At 32.4% G+C, this 20925-nt stretch overlaps 8 non-coding genes across 8 annotated transcripts; all 8 read right to left on the bottom strand.

The window, feature by feature from the left end:
- Positions 1–8: 8 nt before the first annotated feature.
- Positions 9–80, bottom strand: Trnat-agu. Its single transcript has one exon. It is a non-coding gene; the product is annotated as a tRNA-Thr (tRNA).
- Positions 81–398: 318 nt separating this feature from the next.
- On the bottom strand, positions 399–474 carry Trnak-cuu. The gene has a single exon. It is a non-coding gene; the product is annotated as a tRNA-Lys (tRNA).
- Positions 475–911: 437 nt separating this feature from the next.
- Positions 912–984, bottom strand: Trnar-ucg. Its single transcript has one exon. It is a non-coding gene; the product is annotated as a tRNA-Arg (tRNA).
- Positions 985–1532: 548 nt separating this feature from the next.
- Trnat-agu lies at positions 1533–1604 on the bottom strand. The gene has a single exon. It is a non-coding gene; the product is annotated as a tRNA-Thr (tRNA).
- A 321-nt stretch (positions 1605–1925) lies between these two features.
- On the bottom strand, positions 1926–1998 carry Trnak-cuu. Its single transcript has one exon. It is a non-coding gene; the product is annotated as a tRNA-Lys (tRNA).
- A 438-nt stretch (positions 1999–2436) lies between these two features.
- On the bottom strand, positions 2437–2509 carry Trnar-ucg. The gene has a single exon. It is a non-coding gene; the product is annotated as a tRNA-Arg (tRNA).
- Positions 2510–3072: 563 nt separating this feature from the next.
- On the bottom strand, positions 3073–3144 carry Trnat-agu. The gene has a single exon. It is a non-coding gene; the product is annotated as a tRNA-Thr (tRNA).
- A 321-nt stretch (positions 3145–3465) lies between these two features.
- Positions 3466–3538, bottom strand: Trnak-cuu. The gene has a single exon. It is a non-coding gene; the product is annotated as a tRNA-Lys (tRNA).
- Between the last annotated feature and the right edge of the window lie 17387 nt (positions 3539–20925).

The following is a 20925-nucleotide window of genomic DNA, read 5'->3' as shown; positions in this document are numbered from 1 at the left end:
AATTCATTTGCCTCCTGTGAGGATCGAACTCACGACCTCTGGTTTACTAGACCAGCGCTCTGCCACTTAGCTAAGGAGGCGCCGCCTAGCGCCCTTTTCGGGTACTTTATTCTTATGGACTAGTGAATCGGAGCCCTTCAGCTGGAAACGCACCGCATTAGCGACCATTACTTGCATTTAGTTAGCACAGCTGCTGCTTTCCTACACATCTCACACGATATCGATGCACGCCTAAAATTCCAAAACAACACATTTATTTCATTTCAGAGTTACTTTCAGCTTCAAAAACCATTCCTCTGATATTCATACGAAGCTAGGCATCGTCGTAACCCGTTACGTTCATTACGCAAGGCTCACGAGAGGGGTGCAGGTTGCATCTGCGTAGACACAAATTTTAACGCCGGGCAGCGTGGGGCTCGAACCCACGACCCTGAGATTAAGAGTCTCATGCTCTACCGACTGAGCTAGCCGGGCTCCACACAACGCGTTACGAGCCATACAGTATTTATGCGACCTGCGACCAACTATGGAAGATCCTTTTGACTACAGCTTATTTCCTGCTGCCACAAATGAGCTACAATCCTATTCAATGGAAAATTGTCTCCGAAAGGCATCAAATCTACTTGAAATGATACGTGGCTATCAGCACCATTATTCAACACACATGCTCGACAGTGCGCAGACGCCTGTGGCGTAGCTCTTGGGTCCTGAGTCAGATGCAGTAGTTCCAAAAGAACTCTCCTGATCGGCACTGTGCCGAAAATTTCGCTACACAACCCCTTTGTCTTGCCTGAGCTTCAGGTAGGCGCCGGTTTGCAGCCAGGAAGCGGACAGCAGCAACTTTCAACTATTTTGTACTACTCAAACAACACAGTAAAACAGCATGCATCTTTTGCAGAACTGGAAAAACTCGACCGTGACAGGATTCGAACCTGCAATCTTCGGATCCGAAGTCCGACGCCTTATCCATTAGGCCACACGGTCACTGGCGCAATATGCTTCCCCACACACACCTCATTTTCGCCATTTGTACGCTTGCCGGAATGAATTTCCCATCTTTGACGCAATCCTCCATCTCCAATTTCAGTACTAAAAAGGCGACGCTACTTCTTGCTGTGTCCCATCGCAAGTTACATTCAAGCCCTTATGACGCTGATCAAACAAGAGGTTGCAAATCAGCTTCAATCGCTTACTGCCATCTCTGTCGGTTGCAGAAGGTACCTCACCCTATGTCATACAATGGCGAGTTGCCGCTATTACCAAAGCGGCGGTGGCGCCGACGACGACGACGATTACGACCGCGAGGGTCTCTACCAGGGGTAGAAAATACATCACAAGAACTAAGTATTTCACGTCGGCATTCTCCGGAGACTGCCAAGAGCAGCAGTTTCCGGTGCCTACTTTAATAGCACCATTCGCACTATTCATTTGCGAGAGCAATTCTTAAATACCGCACCCATTCATAATTTTTTTTATCCTTGAGCACTTTTTTCGAAAGGGCTACGGTAGAAGGGGCTGTTACAAAATTCATTTGCCTCCTGTGAGGATCGAACTCACGACCTCTGGTTTACTAGACCAGCGCTCTGCCACTGAGCTAAGGAGGCGCCGCCTAGCGCCGTTTTCGGGTACTTTATTCTTATGGACTAGTGAATCGGAGCCCTTCAGCTGGAAACGCACCGCATTAGCGACCATTACTTGCATTTAGTTAGCACAGCTGCTGCTTTCCTACACATCTCACACGATATCGATGTACGCCTAAAATTCCAAAACAACACATTTATTTCATTTCAGAGTTACTTTCAGCTTCAAAAACCATTCCTCTGATATTCATACGAAGCTAGGCATCGTCGTAACCCGTTACGTTCATTACGCACGGCTCACGAGAGGGGCGCAGGTTGCATCCGCGTAGACACAAAATTTAGCGCCGCCCAGCGTGGGGCTCGAACCCACGACCCTGAGATTAAGAGTCTCATGCTCTACCGACTGAGCTAGCCGGGCTCCACACAACGCGTTACGAGCCATACAGTATTTATGCGACCTGCGACCATCTATGGAAGATCCTTTTGACTACAGCTTATTTCCTGCTGCCACAAATGAGCTACAATCCTATTCAATGGAAAATTGTCTCCGAAAGGCATCAAATCTACTTGAAATGATACGTGGCTATCAGCACCATTATTCAACACACATGCTCGACTGCGCGCAGACGCCTGTGGCGTAGCTCTTGGGTCCTGAGTCAGATGCAGTAGTTCCAAAAGAACTCTCCTGATCGGCACTGTGCCGAAAATTTCGCTACACAACCCCTTTGTCTTGCTTGAGCTTCAGGTAGGCGCCGGTTTGCAGCCAGGAAGCGGACAGCAGCAACTTTCAACTAATTTTGTACTACTCAAACAACACAGTAAAACAGCATGCATCTTTTGCAGAACTGGAAAAACTCGACCGTGACAGGATTCGAACCTGCAATCTTCGGATCCGAAGTCCGACGCCTTATCCATTAGGCCACACTGTCACTGGCGCAATATGCTTCCCCATACACACCTCATTTTCGCCATTTGTACGCTTGCCGGAATGAATTTCCCATCTTTGACGCAATCCTCCATCTCCAATTTCAGTACTAAAAAGGCGACGCTACTTCTTGCTGTGTCCCATCGCAAGTTACATTCAAGCCCTTATGACGCTGATCAAACAAGAGGTTGCAAATCAGCTTCAATCGCTTACTGCCATCTCTGTCGGTTGCAGAAGGTACCTCACCCTATGTCATACAATGGCGAGTTGCCGCTATTACCAAAGCGGCGGCGGCGCCGACGATGACGACGACGACGACGACGACGATGACGACCGCGAGGGTCTCTACCAGGGGTAGAAAATACATCACAAGAACTAAGTATTTCACGTCGGCATTCTCCGGAGACTGCCAAAAGCAGCAGTTTCCGGTGCCTACTTTAATAGCACCATTCGCACTATTCTTTTGCGAGAGCAATTCTTAAATACCGCACCCATTCATAATTTTTTTTATCCTTGAGCACTTTTTTCGAAAGGGCTACGGTAGAAGGGGCTGTTACAAAATTCATTTGCCTCCTGTGAGGATCGAACTCACGACCTCTGGTTTACTAGACCAGCGCTCTGCCACTGAGCTAAGGAGGCGCCGCCTAGCGCCCTTTTCGGGTACTTTATTCTTATGGACTAGTGAATCGGAGCCCTTCAGCTGGAAACGCACCGCATTAGCGACCATTACTTGCATTTAGTTAGCACAGCTGCTGCTTTCCTACACATCTCACACGATATCGATGTACGCCTAAAATTCCAAAACAACACATTTATGTCATTTCAGAGTTACTTTCAGCTTCAAAAACCATTCCTCTGATATTCATACGAAGCTAGGCATCGTCGTAACCCGTTACGTTCATTACGCAAGGCTCACGAGAGGGGCGCAGGTTGCATCCGCGTAGACACAAAATTTAGCGCCGCCCAGCGTGGGGCTCGAACCCACGACCCTGAGATTAAGAGTCTCATGCTCTACCGACTGAGCTAGCCGGGCTCCACACAACGCGTTACGAGCCATACAGTATTTATGCGACCTGCGACCATCTATGGAAGATCCTTTTGACTACAGCTTATTTCCTGCTGCCACAAATGAGCTACAATCCTATTCAATGGAAAATTGTCTCCGAAAGGCATCAAATCTACTTGAAATGATACATGGCTATCAGCACCATTATTCAACACACATGCTCGACAGTGCGCAGACGCCTGTGGCGTAGCTCTTGGGTCCTGAGTCAGACGCAGTAGTTCCAAGAAAACTCTCCTGATCGGCACTGTGCCGAAAATTTCGCTACACAACCCCTTTGTCTTGCTTGAGCTTCAGGTAGACGCCGGTTTGCAGCCAGGAAGCGCACAGCAGCAACTTTCAACTAGTTTTGTAGTACTCAAACAACACAGTAAAACAGCATGCAGCTACAATCCTATTCAATGAAAAATTGTCTCCGAAAGGCATCAAATCTACTTGAAATGATACGTGGCATCAGCCCCCCCATGTGCGATAACTCCTGCAAGAGGAGGGTAAACTGTTCACCCTGTACCAGCACCGTTATCTACTATAGAAGATGTAAGAAGAAATGTAAGTGAAGGCGGTAGTAACCAAAAACTTATATTATTTATTCGTGGAAATGATATATCTGGTGCACCAATTATTAATGATACGAGTCAATTACCAAATCCACCAATTATAATAGGTATTACTATAAAAAAAATTTATTACAAATGCGTGGGCTGTAATAATGACATTATAAATTTGGTCATCTCCAATTAGAGATCCTGGTTGACCAAGTTCAGCACGAATAAGTATTCTTATTAATGTTCCTACTATTCCTGCTCACGCTCCAAATAAGAAGTATAAAGTACCAATATCCTTATGGTTTGTTGAGAATAATCATTTTTGCGGTAAGATGGCTGAATTTAAGGTGGTAGACTGTAAATCTACTTATGAGATGTTTCTCTCTTACCGTACTTTAGGTCTTATATTCAATTATGATTCTAGACTGCAATTCTAGAGGTGTAAAATTTTATTAAGGCCTAAAAGATTATTCTTTTAATTATAACTTTGAAGGTTATTAGTTTGTTTAACTTAAGTCCTTAGTATAATGAGATTAAGGTTGATGTTGAGATTAATCCTATTGTTGAAATTATTACTGTTATAGGAAGAATAATTCTTGATTTTTGAGACTTTATTTTTATAGATCACGAATTTTCTGTGTATGATATAATTAGGGCTGAGAATCTAATACGTATATAATAATAAAGTGTGATTGTAGTTAATACAACCATAATTGTTATAATAGTTGTTATGTTATTTTCCATCAATGATTGTATTACAATTCATTTTGGTAGAAATCCAAGAAATGGTGGTAAACCACCTAATGATAAAAGGGATAAGAATATTATAAATTTAATTTCAGTTTTTATATTTCTAGCTGAATAGATCTGATTTATAAAAAATAGATTTATTTGCTTAAATAATAGGACCATAATTAATCTTAATAGTGAATAAATAATAAAGTATAGTTCTCAAATGTTTTCTCTAACTGTTAGGGATCTAATTATTCACCCTAAATGTCTAATTGAGGAATATGCTAGAAGTTGTCGTAGCGATGTTTGATTTAAACCACCTATTGCCCCAATAATAATTCTTCGAATAATAATTGTTCAAATGAAAGTTCTTAGTTGAATACAATAAGATAATACTATTATTGGGGCAATTTTTTGTCATGTTATTAGTGTTAAACAGTTATTTCATCTTGAAGCTCCTATTACTTCTGGAAATCAGAAATGAAAGGGTGCAGCCCCAATCTTTAATAATAATCTAGATCTAATTATTATTGATGGAATAAATTCTGTTTCTCATCCTATTGGATACTTTATTTGAATCAGCAAAATTGAAAATAATAGTATTGTCGATGCTATTGCTTGGACAATAAAATATTTAATTGATGATTCATTTATTATTATATTTTTATTTCTTGTTAGGAGCGGAATAAATGAAAGTAAGTTGATCTCAAGTCCTATTCAAACTCCGAATCAGGAGTTTGATGAAATGGACAGGATCGTTCCTATCATTAATGTTGATAGGAAGAGAAGTTTTGTAGAGTTGTTGGTCATTAAAAAGGAGAGGATTGATACCTCTATAAATGGGGTATGAACCCATTAGCTTGTTTAGCTTACCTTTTTACATTAAGGTGTATGATGCACGTTAGTTTTTGATACTAAAGGAGGTAGTTTAATTCTGTCTTATGTAATTTTTAATGAAGGTAATTTTATTTACTTGATTTACCCTATCAAGGTAACCCTTTAATCAGGCACTTCATTTATATTTAATATATAAATTAAAAATTTTTTTTAGAAATTTGTTTATGTATTATTTTGGTTATTTCTAATTAATTTATCTCGGTTAGGATAATCTGAATATATATTATATATAATAAATAATTTATATTAATATATTACATTTAATTAAATTTAAATACTTATGATGTCATTTTATAATTATTAAATGATTATTTTAATACATTTATTTACCTAGGATTATAGCTACTTATGTTTTTAGCTTAAAATAGGTTATTATATTATAAATTATATAATAATATGTAAATTAATATAAAATATTATTATAATTGGATATAATAAATATAATTAATATTATTAAATATAAAATTTTATATTAATATAACTAATTATATTAATTATAATAATATAATTTAATATATTATCTATAATTAGATTATTTAACTAATTAATATTTAAGTTAACTTAATATAAAGTTAATTTTATATTAATAACATATTACATAATTATATTAAATATATTTATTATATTATTTAATCTTTCTTTATTATTAGTGAAAAGAAAGATTAAATAAGAAAGAATATAATACATTTATCGGTATACATGTTCCATATTAATCTTTATTTATATATAATAGAGAAGTTGTTGTGGTCATTCTAGGGTGCGTTTCTTTTTTTTTTGTTATTTTTTTGTTTATTTTCTTTTGTTTTTCTTTAAATATTTGAATCGTTTATTTTTTCTTATTTTTATAAATTTTTAAATTTCTTATTTTGTTTCCAAAAGTTTTATTCTTGCTTATTTATTCACTTTTTCTTTGTATTATATTAAGTTTTGTTAAACTAAATGTTCTATTTTGCAGTAATTTGATTTAATTATCAAGTGATTTTGGATTTAGCAATTGATTTAGTATCGGCATAATTCGTGCCAGCAGCCGCGGATATACGATTGATACAAGTGAATATTATTGGTTAAAACAGTTATTTATATTTTTAGGGTTAAAATATAAATTTGTAAGGTGAAATGTTAAAATTTATTTATAGCTCTTTTCATGAATCTGTGAAATTTGAATAATAAACTAGGATTAGATACCCTATTATTTTAAATATTAATTATATTTACCTGGGTACTATTAGTTAAGGTCTTTAAACCCAAAGAATTTGGCGGTATCTCATTCCATTCAGAGGAACCTACCCCATGATTGATAATACACGATTTACTCTACTTAATTTATTTGTTTGTATATCTCCGTTATCAGATAATCTTTTTAGAGTTATAATTCTCAAGATTTATAATTATAAAGTATTTCAGGTCAAGGTGCAGCTTATAATTAAGAGGAGGTGGGTTACAATAGATTTTTGTTTATAACGGATTTGATGGTGAAATACTATTAATGAAGGTGGATTTGATAGTAATTTAATTTATTTAATTTAACTGATATTGGCTCTGAGGTGTGTACACATCGCCCGTCGCTCTCATTATTGATTATTCTATTTTATTACTTTAATTTAGATTCAATTTAGATGAGATAAGTCGTAACATAGTAGATGTACTGGAAAGTGTATCTAGGAAGAGTTTCAAGATATAACTTATTAGTAAAGTGTTTCATTTACACTGAAGATTTTTCTGTGCAAATCAGGATATCTTGATTATTTATTTTATTATATTTATTTTTTGTTTATTTAATTATTTAATAAAAATAATTTTGTCGAATTTTGTCTTAGTATATTTTGTAGAATTGATTTTTTATATTATAGGTTATTGGTAATGTAATTGTTTTATGAAATATTATTTTAAATTTTTAAAAGTAGATTTTATTTATTGTACCTTTTGTATCAGGGTTTATCAAAATTTTAGTATTTACTTTACTTGTCTCGATTTGGGTTGATTTATAAATAATTTATAGTTAATGTATCATAATTATTATTAAATTATTTATAGAAATGAGATGTTAATCGTTTCCCTAGATATCTAGTTTCTTAAGAAAAAATTTAATTATTTGAAGTTAATTGTTTTTATTTAATTTTTTAGGTATAAATATTAACTTATTTACTCTTTAAGGGATAAGCTTTGAAGTTAATAACCTATAATTTGTTTTAATAAAATATAATAGTAAGCTTTAAACCAGCTATCTTTAAGATTACGTTTTAGTTCATTATTTTTATTTTTGATTTTATAATTATTTTAGGTTTTTTATTAAGATTATAAATTTAATTTTGAAATTTTTGTAATAATGATAGAATTAGTATATTTATTTGTATATAATTTTTACCTTGTTAATTTATTATAAGGAACTAGGCAAAATTGATTTTCGCCTGTTTATCAAAAACATGTCCTCTAGAAAATACTTTGAGGTCTGGCCTGCTCACTGAGCAAATTTTTAAAGAGCCGCGGTATTTTGACCGTGCAAAGGTAGCATAATCATTAGTCTCTTAATTAGTGGCTGGAATGAATGGCTTGACGAGAAATCAACTGTCTCTTAATAAATTTTTGAATTTAACTTTTGAGTCAAAAGGCTTAAATTTTTCTTTAGGACGAGAAGACCCTATAGAGCTTAACATTTTATTTTTATATAGTTTTTTGTTTGTCTTTCTATATTTAATGATGATGTTTTGTTGGGGTGACATGAAGAATAAACAAACTCTTCATTATTATATCATTTATTTATGTTTGTTGTTTTGATCCATAATTTATGATCATAAGATTAAGTTACCTTAGGGATAACAGCGTAATTGTTTTTGAGAGCTCATATCGACAAAGCAGATTGCGACCTCGATGTTGGATTAAGAAAAATTTTGGGTGCAGTAGCTCAGTAATTAGGTCTGTTCGACCTTTAAATTCTTACATGATCTGAGTTCAGACCGGCGTGAGCCAGGTCGGTTTCTATCCTAAGATTATTAATTCATATTAGTACGAAAGGACCATATGGTTGAAATATTTTTTATTTTATTGATTAATACTAATTAAATTACTATTTTGACAGATTAATGTGTTGAATTTAGAATTCATTTATGTAGATTTTTTCTACAAATAGTATTGATACTTTATGATTTATTTATGTTTATTTTGAATTTTCTTTTATTAGTTATTTGTGTTTTAATTAGTGTTGCTTTTTTAACTTTATTAGAGCGTAAGGTTTTAGGTTATATTCAAATTCGAAAGGGTCCAAATAAAGTAGGTTTTGTTGGAATTCCTCAACCCTTTAGTGATGCTATCAAGTTAATTTGTAAGGAGCAGCCAATTCCTATTATATCTAATTATTTACTTTATTACTTTTCTCCTGTTTTTAATTTAATAATTTCCTTGGCTGTTTGAGTGATTTTCCCCTACTTAACTTATATATGTTCTTTTTCTTATGGATTTTTGTTTTTTTTATGTTGTACTAGATTAGGTGTTTATACTGTTATAATTGCTGGTTGGTCTTCTAATTCAAATTATTCTTTACTAGGTTCTCTTCGTTCTGTTGCTCAAACAATTTCATATGAAGTTAGTTTGGCTTTAATTTTATTATCTTTAATTATTTTAATTGGTAGTTTTAACATGTTTGATTTTATAAACTATCAGCTTTATTGTTGATTTATTATTATTTCTTTTCCTTTAGTATTAGCTTGTTTTGCTTCTTGTTTAGCTGAAACTAACCGTACTCCTTTTGACTTTGCCGAGGGTGAATCTGAGTTAGTTTCAGGGTTTAATATTGAATATGGTGCAGGAGGTTTTACTTTAATTTTTTTATCTGAGTATACTAGAATTGTTTTTATAAGAATGTTATTAGCTTTAATTTTTTTAGGTGGTGATTTTTATTCTTTTATATTTTTTATTAAGCTTGCTGTTATGTCCTTTGGTTTTATTTGAGTTCGTGGTACATTACCACGTTTTCGTTACGATAAGTTAATGTACTTAGCTTGAAAAAGTTTTTTGCCATTATCTTTAAAATTTTTTATTTTCTTTGTTGGTTTAAAGATTTTATTTATTTCATTTATTTAGTGAAATTTTTTAAGAAAAGTTAATAGAAGAGTTAAACTTCTAGTTTTATGTTTTCAAAACATATGCTTTTCCTAAGCTAATTAACTTATTATTCCTTAATTAGTTTATCTCATGCGTTTGCAACATGCACATTAATTAAGAAGTATGTAAAGTAAATAATTGTTAAGATTTGTCCTGTTATAATATAAGGTTCTTCAACAGGCCGTTTTCCAATTCATGTTAATAAGCATACAACAACTACTATAATTCAGAATAAAATCTGGTTGATAGGATAGAATTGAATACCTCGGAATGGTGTTTTATTATAAAATGGTAAAATTATTAAGATTCTAATTGATAAAAATAATGCAATAACACCTCCGAGTTTATTAGGGATTGACCGAAGAATTGCATATGCAAATAAGAAGTACCATTCTGGTTGAATATGTACAGGAGTTACTAATGGGTTGGCAGGTACAAAATTATCCGGATCCCCTAGGAGGTAAGGATTTATTATATTTTCGACTACATTAATTTTATTTAATCAAATAAACTTTTTCTCATTTAAACCAAACCTTATTAAAAGAGCAGAAAAAAGAACAATTGATATAAAGAACTTGAATTGTAAGTGATAACAAACATATTTTCAACATTTGATCCATCAACTAATATTTTCAATTTATCATTAAATTGAACTAGAACATTCCTAGGATTATTATTAATCCCATCAATATTTTGACTTACACCATCACGAATTAATATTATTTGAAATAAACTAAACTTAACCTTACACAATGAATTTAAAACATTGCTAGGACCAAAATCATTTAATGGAACAACATTCATCTTCATTTCAATCTTTATTATAATACTATTTAATAATTTCATAGGATTATTCCCTTACATCTTTACTAGAACAAGACATATAGCATTAACATTTGCAATTGCTCTACCTATATGATTAAGATTTATATTATTTGGATGAATTAATCATACAAATCACATATTTGCACACCTTGTTCCACAAGGAACACCACCTGCATTAATATCATTTATAGTATTAATTGAAACAATTAGAAATGTCATTCGACCAGGTACACTAGCAGTACGACTAGCAGCAAATATAATTGCAGGGCACTTACTATTAACGTTGCTAGGAAATACAGGACCATCTATAGCAATAAACTAAATTTCCCTATTAATTATTGGACAAATACTTCTATTAATTCTAGAATCAGCAGTAGCAATAATTCAGGCCTATGTTTTCTCAATTTTAAGAACTTTATATTCTAGAGAAGTATATTAAACTTATGTTAACAACTCACTCAAACCACCCATTCCACTTAGTAGATTACAGACCTTGACCATTAACAGGAGCAATTGGAGCAATAGTTCTATTATCAGGATTAGCAAAATGATTTCACCTATTTAACATTAACTTATTTATAATTGGATTTGGAATTACACTTCTAACTATAATCCAATGATGACGAGATGTAGTCCGAGAAGGAACATACCAAGGACTACATACGGGATTTGTATCAATTGGATTACGATGAGGAATAATTTTATTTATTGCATCAGAAGTACTATTCTTTGTTTCATTTTTCTGAGCATTTTTTAGAAGAAGACTAGCACCTACCATTGAACTAGGAATATTATGACCCCCAATAGGAATCCAACCTTTCAATCCTATACAAATTCCATTACTTAATACAGCTATTCTTTTAGTGTCAGGAGTAACAGTAACATGAGCACATCATAGTCTAATAGAATCTAATCATACTCAAGCATTACAAGGATTATTCTTCACAGTACTACTAGGACTATACTTGACTATACTTCAAGCATATGAATATTGAGAAGCACCCTTCACCATTGCAGATGCAGTTTATGGATCAACATTCTTTGTTGCAACAGGATTTCATGGTCTACATGTAATTATCGGAACAATTTTCTTATCAACATGCCTACTTCGACATTCAATAAATCAATTCTCACCAAGACACCACTTTGGGTTTGAAGCAGCAGCATGATACTGACACTTTGTAGACGTAGTATGATTATTCTTATATATTTCTATTTATTGATGAGGTAGATAATTGTTTTTCTAGTATATATAGTACATTTGACTTCCAATCAAAAAGCTTGATATAAATCAAGAAAAACAATCCTAATTTTATCTACAAGAATTTTTATTAGATTTATTATTCCAATAATTGTTATAATCCTTGCAACAACATTATCAAAAAAATTAATTAATGACCGAGAAAAAAGATCACCATTTGAGTGTGGATTTGACCCAAAAAGATCAGCACTAATACCATTCTCACTTCGATTCTTCTTAATTGCAGTAATTTTCTTAATTTTTGATGTAGAAATCGCATTAATCCTTCCAATTGTAATTATTTTTAAAACTTCAGACATTATAATCTGAACAGTATCAACAATATTTTTTATTATAGTATTATTAGGTGGACTATACCATGAATGAAATCAAGGAGCCTTACAATGAGCAGAATAAAGGGTTGTAGTTAACTATAACATTTGGGTTGCATTCAAAAAGTATTGATATAATCAATCAACCTTAAATAGAATAAGAAGCGAAGTATTGCAGTCAGTTTCGACCTGGAAGATTGGTAAATAAAATACCCTTATTCTTATTAATTGAAGCCAAAAAGAGGCGTATTACTGTTAATAATATAATTGAACTATAAAGTTCCAATTAAGGAAATGTAAAGCCAATATGAAAGCTGCTAACTTTTTATATTAGCGGTTAAACTCCGTTAACATTTCTAAAATTTATATAGTTTAAATAAAACATTACATTTTCACTGTAAAAATAATATATGTATATTTATAAATACCTAAAAGTAAAAATACTTCCTTAACATCTTCAGTGTCACGCTCTAACTATAAGCTATTTAAGTAAACGAAAAATAATACCACCAAAATAAATATTCAAAAAATAAAAGTTAAAAGATAAATCTTAAAATTAGAATCATATCAACCTTGTATATAACTAATTAAATAAATAAATAGTCTATATAAACCTTGACCACCAAATAATTCACCTCAACCATAATCAAATGACTTTGATGAATAATAACCCAATTTTAAAGGAAAATATCTAATAAACTTAGTTGAAATGAAAGGTATAAACCACATAGAACCAGCAAATCTAACAAAAGAAAGCATACTTAAAGAAAATAAATTTTGAGAAAAATCAAAATTAGAAATAAGATAACCCAAATAAGCACCTAAACCAACTACAGTAATAGTTAAAAACTTCAAATAATAAGGCAAGGCAATCACATGAGGAACAGGAAAAATTAACCAAGACAAAAGACTACCACCAAAAACAGCAACAAACAATAAACCAATTATACCAAAAGAAATATAATAACCCTTATCGTCAAAAGAAAATCTAGAATAAAAATTATTGTCACCAGATATTGAATAATAAAAAAGACGAAAAGAATAAGAAGCAGTTAAACCAGTAGAAAAGAAATAAAGAAAAAAAATCAAACAATTAATTCATCTTAAACAAACCATCTCAAGAATTAAATCCTTTGAATAAAAACCTGCCAAAAATGGTATACCACACAAAGATAAACTAGAAACATTAAACAAACTGAAGTTAAAGGCATAAAATTAACAATTGAACCTATAAAACGAATATCCTGAGAATCCTTTAAATTATGAATTATTGAACCTGCACACATAAACAATAAAGCCTTAAATAAAGCATGAGCTAATAAATGAAAGAATGCAAGTTTTGGATAACCCATAGCCAAAATTCTTATTATTAAACCAAGTTGTCCTAAAGTAGAAAGAGCAATAATTTTCTTCAAATCAAATTCAAAATTTGCACCCAAACCGGCCATAAACATAGTTATACAACCAATTAAAAGTAAGAATCAACCACAATTATAAGTATCTAATATTGGTCTAAAACGAATTAATAAATAAACCCCAGCAGTAACAAGAGTAGAAGAATGAACCAAAGCAGAAACAGGAGTAGGGGCAGCCATAGCAGCAGGAAGTCAAGAAGAAAAGGGAATTTGAGCTCTTTTAGTTATAGCTGCTAAAACAATTAATATAGTAATAAGCTTTATTTCAAAAGAATTAGAAATAAAATCATAATAATAATTATAATTTCAACCGCCAAAATTCAATATTCAAGCAATAGAAATTAAAATAGCAACATCACCAATACGATTAGAAAGTGCAGTTAACATACCCGCACTATAAGATTTTACATTTTGATAATAAATAACTAAACAATAAGAAACTAAACCTAAACCATCCCATCCTAATAAAATTCTAATCAAATTAGGACTAATAATTAAAAACCCTATAGAAAGAATAAATATTAAAACAATAATAATAAAACGATTTATATTCTTTTCTCCCGATATATAATCCTCTCTATAATAAATAACCAAAGAAGAAATATACATAACAAAAGATATAAAAATAAGAGACATTCAATCCAAAATTAAAGTCATAACAACCATAGAACCATTTAAATTAAAAAGCTCTCATTCAACAAAAACTCTATAATCAATAATTAAATAATAAATACCCAAAATAAAAATTATAGTTCTAGAAAAAAATAAAGAAAAAAAACTCAAAGAACAAATAGAAAACAAATTCACGGCCTAAGATGAAAAAATTCATATCATTGATTCCACAAAACAACATTTTTAATTAAAATACTTAAGCAAACTAAACAAAAAAATACTCCCCCTTTAAACAAAGAATATTTAAAGGCAATCAATGTAAAAGTAAAAGATGATATTCACGAAAATAACCAAGAGAACAAGTATAAACACCAGAATAATAATTACCATGCTGAGAATAAGAATACATATATAAAGTATAAACAGCTCTAAAAAAAGACAAAAAAATTAAAGCAAGAAATCTAAAAGAAGATCAAGACATAATTCTATTTAATAATCTAAGTTCACCTACCAAATTTAAAGAAGGAGGAGCGGCTATATTAGAAGATCTCAAAAGAAATCATCATAAAGCCATTCTTGGCATTAAATTAATTATACCCTTGTTAATTAATAATCTTCGGCTACCTAAACGCTCATAAATAATATTAGATAGACAAAATAAACCAGAAGAACACAAACCATGACCAACCATTAAAGAAAGAGAACCTATACAACCTCATCAATTCATAGTTATCAATCCTCCAATAACCATTCTTATATGAGCAACAGAAGAATAAGCAATTAAAGACTTTAAATCAACCTGACGAAAACAAATAAATCTAACAATAACCCCACCGGATAAACCTAAAGACAATCAAAAATAATTAAACTTTAAACCCAAATAAGAAATAACCTTTATAACACGAAAAATACCATAACCACCTAACTTTAATAAAACACCAGCAAGAATTATTCTACCTGAAATAGGGGCCTCAACATGGGCCTTAGGAAGCCACAAATGAACCAAAAATATTGGCATCTTAACTAAAAAAGCAAGAATTATAAAAACATAAAACATAAAATAATAAGAACCAAAATCAACCAATAAAGGAAAGTATAAAGTATTAGAAAAATCATAAACCCTAAATAACACTAATAATAAAGGCAATCTAGCAACCAAAGTATAAAAAATTAAATAAACACCAGCCTGCAACCGTTCAGGTTGATAGCCCCAACCCAAAATCAAAAGTAAAGTAGGAACCAATCTAGCCTCAAAAAAAATATAAAAAGAAAGAAGGCTCAATCTAGCAAATGAACAATAAAGCATAATCATTAAAATTAAAACTATAAAAACAAAAAAATTAGAATGATAAGAACTTAAATAAACTGAACCTCTAGCAGTAATTATTAAAGAACAAATTCAAAAACTAAGTAGAATCAAACTGAAAGAAAAATAATCAATACCAAAATAATATCTAATCATATTTAAATCTGCATATGAATAAACACAAATCATAAAAACAAAACTAGACAGAAACATTAAAGAATGAACCAACCATCAACAATTATTAACTAAACAAAGAGGGATCAAAAAAATTGTTATAAATAAATACTTTAACATAAAGATAAACCAAAAGAATTAAAAAAATCATTACCATGAGAACGAATTATTGAAACTAAAATAGAAAGACCTAGAGCACCTTCACAAACAGAAAAAACCAAAAAAATACCAGGAAAAAAATAATCATAATCAAACTCAATAAGAAAAACAATAACCAACATAAATAAAGAAAGAACAATATATTCTAATCTCAAAAGAACCATTAATAAATGCTTATGTTTAGAAGAAAAAACATAATCACCAGCAAAATAAATCAATAAAGAAGTAAAGACAGAGAATATAAACATTAGTTTTAATAGTTTAAAAAAAACGCCGGTCTTGTAAACCGGAAATAAGTCTGGCCCCCGCTTTTAAAACTTCAGAGGTGGAAAGCTTTCCATCATTGGTCCCCAAAACCGATATTTTAAATAAACTAACCCCTGAAATGATCAAAATAATAATTATATCACTATCAAACGTAATAAATATTAATTTTATTAAATTAAGACACCCAATATCAATAATGCTTTTCATTATCCTACAAACTTTTTTAGTTGGACTAATAACAGGAACAATAATGGAAAGATATTGGTTATCATATATTTTATTTTTAACATTTCTTGGTGGTATATTAGTTCTATTTATTTATATTACGAGAATTGCATCAAACGAAATATTTCAACCTAAATCAATTACAATAATTATTACCTTAACAATATGAATATTTATCATATCAACATTAATTATTTTAGATATAACAATATTTATAGACTTTTTCAAAAATAATGAAACTATAAATATTGATAATTCAATCAATTATCAAGAAATAACAATATCTTTAGAAAAACTATATAATAGACCAACATTCATTATTACAATAATAATAATAATTTATTTATTTTTAGCACTATTAGCAGTTGTTAAAATCACCAACATTAACCAGGGGCCTATTCGTAAAATGAGATAATTTACTAATGAATAAACCCTTACGATTGAGACATCCTTTAATTAAAATCATTAATAACTCTTTAGTTGATTTACCCGCACCAACAAATATTTCATTTTGATGGAATTTTGGGTCCCTACTAGGGCTATGTTTGGTAATTCAAATTGTAACTGGACTATTTTTAGCTATACATTATACTTCAAATATTGAAATAGCATTTAGTAGTGTAGTTCACATCTGCCGAGATGTAAATAATGGCTGAATTATTCGAACCTTACATGCAAATGGAGCTTCTATATTTTTTATTTGTTTTTATTTGCATGTAGGACGAGGAATTTACTACGGATCTTATATATACATACACACCTGAATAATTGGTACAATAATCCTATTTTTAGTTATAGCAACTGCATTTATAGGATACGTTTTACCTTGAGGTCAAATATCATTCTGAGGTGCAACAGTAATTACTAATTTATTATCAGCAATCCCATACTTAGGAACAGATTTAGTTCAATGAGTGTGAGGAGGATTTGCTGTTGATAATGCAACATTAAATCGATTCTTTACATTTCATTTTGTATTACCATTTATTATTGCTGCAATAGCAGCAATTCATTTATTTTTCCTTCACCAAACAGGGTCTAATAACCCTTTAGGACTAAATGGAGATATTGAAAAAATTCCATTTCACCCATACTTTACTTTCAAGGACTCTATTACATTTGTATTAATAACATCATTATTAATTATATTGTGCTTGATTAATCCTTACCTCCTAGGGGATCCGGATAATTTTGTACCTGCCAACCCATTAGTAACTCCTGTACATATTCAACCAGAATGGTACTTCTTATTTGCATATGCAATTCTTCGGTCAATCCCTAATAAACTCGGAGGTGTTATTGCATTATTTTTATCAATTAGAATCTTAATAATTTTACCATTTTATAATAAAACACCATTCCGAGGTATTCAATTCTATCCTATCAACCAGATTTTATTCTGAATTATAGTAGTTGTTGTATGCTTATTAACATGAATTGGAAAACGGCCTGTTGAAGAACCTTATATTATAACAGGACAAATCTTAACAATTATTTACTTTACATACTTCTTAATTAATGTGCATGTTGCAAACGCATGAGATAAACTAATTAAGGAATAATAAGTTAATTAGCTTAGGAAAAGCATATGTTTTGAAAACATAAAACTAGAAGTTTAACTCTTCTATTAACTTTTCTTAAAAAATTTCACTAAATAAATGAAATAAATAAAATCTTTAAACCAACAAAGAAAATAAAAAATTTTAAAGATAATGGCAAAAAACTTTTTCAAGCTAAGTACATTAACTTATCGTAACGAAAACGTGGTAATGTACCACGAACTCAAATAAAACCAAAGGACATAACAGCAAGCTTAATAAAAAATATAAAAGAATAAAAATCACCACCTAAAAAAATTAAAGCTAATAACATTCTTATAAAAACAATTCTAGTATACTCAGATAAAAAAATTAAAGTAAAACCTCCTGCACCATATTCAATATTAAACCCTGAAACTAACTCAGATTCACCCTCGGCAAAGTCAAAAGGAGTACGGTTAGTTTCAGCTAAACAAGAAGCAAAACAAGCTAATACTAAAGGAAAAGAAATAATAATAAATCAACAATAAAGCTGATAGTTTATAAAATCAAACATGTTAAAACTACCAATTAAAATAATTAAAGATAATAAAATTAAAGCCAAACTAACTTCATATGAAATTGTTTGAGCAACAGAACGAAGAGAACCTAGTAAAGAATAATTTGAATTAGAAGACCAACCAGCAATTATAACAGTATAAACACCTAATCTAGTACAACATAAAAAAAACAAAAATCCATAAGAAAAAGAACATATATAAGTTAAGTAGGGGAAAATCACTCAAACAGCCAAGGAAATTATTAAATTAAAAACAGGAGAAAAGTAATAAAGTAAATAATTAGATATAATAGGAATTGGCTGCTCCTTACAAATTAACTTGATAGCATCACTAAAGGGTTGAGGAATTCCAACAAAACCTACTTTATTTGGACCCTTTCGAATTTGAATATAACCTAAAACCTTACGCTCTAATAAAGTTAAAAAAGCAACACTAATTAAAACACAAATAACTAATAAAAGAAAATTCAAAATAAACATAAATAAATCATAAAGTATCAATACTATTTGTAGAAAAAATCTACATAAATGAATTCTAAATTCAACACATTAATCTGTCAAAATAGTAATTTAATTAGTATTAATCAATAAAATAAAAAATATTTCAACCATATGGTCCTTTCGTACTAATATGAATTAATAATCTTAGGATAGAAACCGACCTGGCTCACGCCGGTCTGAACTCAGATCATGTAAGAATTTAAAGGTCGAACAGACCTAATTACTGAGCTACTGCACCCAAAATTTTTCTTAATCCAACATCGAGGTCGCAATCTGCTTTGTCGATATGAGCTCTCAAAAACAATTACGCTGTTATCCCTAAGGTAACTTAATCTTATGATCATAAATTATGGATCAAAACAACAAACATAAATAAATGATATAATAATGAAGAGTTTGTTTATTCTTCATGTCACCCCAACAAAACATCATCATTAAATAAAGAAAGACAAACAAAAAACCATATAAAAATAAAATGTTAAGCTCTATAGGGTCTTCTCGTCCTAAAGAAAAATTTAAGCCTTTTGACTCAAAAGTTAAATTCAAAAATTTATTAAGAGACAGTTGATTTCTCGTCAAGCCATTCATTCCAGCCCCACACACACCTCATTTTCGCCATTTGTACGCTTGCCAGAATGAATTTCCCATCTTTGACGCAATTCTCCATCTCCAATTTCAGAACTAAAAAGGCGACGCTACTTCTTGCTGTGTCCCATCGCAAGTTACATTCAAGCCCTTATGATGCTGATCAAACAAGAGGTTGCAAATCAGCTTCAATCGCTTACTGCCATCTCAGTCGGTTGCAGAAGGTACCTCACCCTATGTCATACAATGGCGAGTTGCCGCTATTACCAAAGCGGCGGCGGCGCCGACGACGACGACAACCGCGAGGGTCTCTACCAGGGGTAGAAAATACATCACAAGAACTAAGTATTTCACGTCGGCATTCTCCGGAGACTGCCAAAAGCAGCAGTTTTTTTTTTTTTTTTTTTTTTACTTTATTGTTATTTTAAAACCTGTACAACAGGCAGGCTGTCAGCAGCACACTACGCTGCTCTTCAGCCATAGAAGACACAAGCAGCAAAAACAGGGAGAAGACACATAAGTCACAGAGCGGTGGGCAATAAAACAAGAGACAAATAGAGACAATCACGGAGCCGTTCACACTCGTCGATAATCCACACTGCTAGCTGATGAGACGACGCACAACCACTGAAGATGATGATGGCACTGTGAACGATGGAGGGGACGGTGAACACTAAACACTAAACACTAAACACACAAAACACTGATGGCGGCGACCTCCGGCGCGCGAATGTCCACGTAACGTGTGCGAGTCCGGGGACCTGCCAAGAGGGGTAGAAGGGGGAGGTGGGGGAGAGGGGAGAAAAAGGATGCCAATGGCTGAGGAGTCGGGGGCAGGAGGAGAGGAACAGGGGAGGGGAGGCCCAGGGGAGGAGGGGGGGAGAAAAGGAGGAGGGAGGGAAAAGGGAGAGGAGGGAGGGAGGGTGCCCGGAGGAATAAGAACAGGAGGAGGGCGGGAGGATCAAAGTTGGTAGGAGGGGTAGATGGAAGGGAGGAGGGCATCATCAGGGAGGGGGAGCTGGCGGAAGCCACCTTGGGAGAGGGTAAGGAGGGTGGAGAGATGGAGACCGGGTGGTCCGTGCGAATACAGGCGCGGCAGCGGGCGGGGGTGGGAGAGGATCGGGGAGACGAGCGGGTGAGGAGGATCGAGTTTGCGGGAGGTGTACAGGATCCGTATCCTCTCAAGGTAAAGGAGGAGGTGGGGGAAGGGGATGAGATCGTAGAGGATCCGCGTGGGGGAGGGGAGACGGATGCGATAGGCGAGGCGGAGAGCATGGCGTTCAAGGATTTGGAGGGATTTATAAAAGGTAGGGGGAGCGGAGATCCATGCTGAATGGGCATAACAAA

Source organism: Schistocerca piceifrons, chromosome 7 (assembly GCF_021461385.2).
Source record: "Schistocerca piceifrons isolate TAMUIC-IGC-003096 chromosome 7, iqSchPice1.1, whole genome shotgun sequence".
NCBI classification, from domain to species: domain Eukaryota; kingdom Metazoa; phylum Arthropoda; class Insecta; order Orthoptera; family Acrididae; genus Schistocerca; species Schistocerca piceifrons.
This window is presented reverse-complemented; position numbering and strand designations above follow the sequence as displayed.